At 37.8% G+C, this 1,330-nt stretch overlaps 1 long non-coding RNA gene across 1 annotated transcript; it reads left to right on the top strand.

The window, feature by feature from the left end:
- The first annotated feature begins 420 nt into the window (after window positions 1-420).
- Window positions 421-1,322, top strand: LOC121812654. Its single transcript, XR_006053230.1, has 3 exons — window positions 421-850; window positions 952-987; window positions 1,092-1,322. It is a non-coding gene; the product is annotated as an uncharacterized LOC121812654 (long non-coding RNA).
- Window positions 1,323-1,330: the final 8 nt, after the last annotated feature.

The raw sequence follows: 1,330 nt of genomic DNA, 5'->3' as shown, positions 1-1,330 counted from the left end.
TTTGGTCAGCTGGATCAGAATCTTTCTTCAGTCAGTGTCAACCAGTGCACTCTTCAGAAAAGCTAACGTGTGTGTCTCTGTGTGTGGTTGCTTTTTAGTTTGCTTAATTTGTGGATTAAATTTTTATGGAGATTGTATTGCATTTGAATCACTATAGTTATTTTCACTTTTCATTGTATATATATGTCCTCCATTGTGCCATAGTCAAAGACATACAGTTAGTGGAGGTTAGCTAGTGATCCTAAATTGCCCAGAGGTGTGTGTGTAAATTGCCACCTGTTTGTCTGTGTTAGCCCCGTGACAGACTGTTGACCTGTCCAGGGTGTACCCTGCCATTGCCTCCACCCCCCACTACACTCCCACCCAAACCAAATTGCATAAGCAGAGGAAAATGGACGGGTGCATTTCCTCAGTGCAAAGTGGAAAGTGAAAGAAGATAAGTACCCTGTATTGGGTATAGTTGTCAGTACGTCAGACTGACTTATTATACAGAATCAGAGCAAGGTAAGATAACTGAAGAAGCAAATTATCTGACAAAAAGAGAGAAATAGAGTGTTAGCAAAAGCTAAATGGGTATATAATGTATATGAGAGTAAAATAGTATAACAGTACAGTGTGGTAAGTATTATTTGTTTGTAGATATTATTTTTAATCCTAACACGTAAATATCTATTGCCACCATACAAGGAGCAGGTAGGGGTATGTTATAATTGCATGTTTGCATATGGTCATTTACTCTTTAACCACTCTGTGGTTTTGGACTTTGAGAAGCTTTCAGAAGATATGCTGCAGAAGGTCTGTAAGGGCGGCTCATTTTCTATAATGATGAACATAATAATCGCTCTTCTGTGTGAGTACACTAACAGATAACATCTACATCTTTAAGTGAAACTGTTTTCTATCTATTTAAACTGAAAGGATTCATTTAATTTTTCACTTCTTTTCTTCAAGGTGTTCTGGCAAACCAAGTCATAAGCCAAACTGAAGGTAAGTTCAGTTTCCTTCATTACAAGATATGTCTCTTCTGTATTCCTAAATGTTACTAGGTTGCGCTCATCATTACCTATATTGCTCACTATGATGTCACACAGATATTTTTCCTGCAAAGATCCTGGCCCAGCAGACGATTATAAGTGAAAACAGTGACTTTATTGTAACATGCAGCACATTTGGGAAAAAGAAAGACTCCATGGTTTTTATTTATTTGTTAATAAATGGGTGCGGAATCCAGTATCTCGCCCAGAAGCAAGATCAAAGTGACACTACGTTCATCATATCCAGAGCTAGTCTTCATCACAGTGGAAATTACAGCTGTGTTTATTCCCCGAAT

The sequence above is a fragment of the Haplochromis burtoni genome, unplaced genomic scaffold (genome assembly GCF_018398535.1).
Source record: "Haplochromis burtoni strain Fernald_Lab_line unplaced genomic scaffold, NCSU_Asbu1 Contig_2, whole genome shotgun sequence".
NCBI lineage: Eukaryota > Metazoa > Chordata > Actinopteri > Cichliformes > Cichlidae > Haplochromis > Haplochromis burtoni.
Note: the sequence above shows the minus strand (reverse complement) of the source record. Positions and strands in the feature narration are given on the sequence as shown.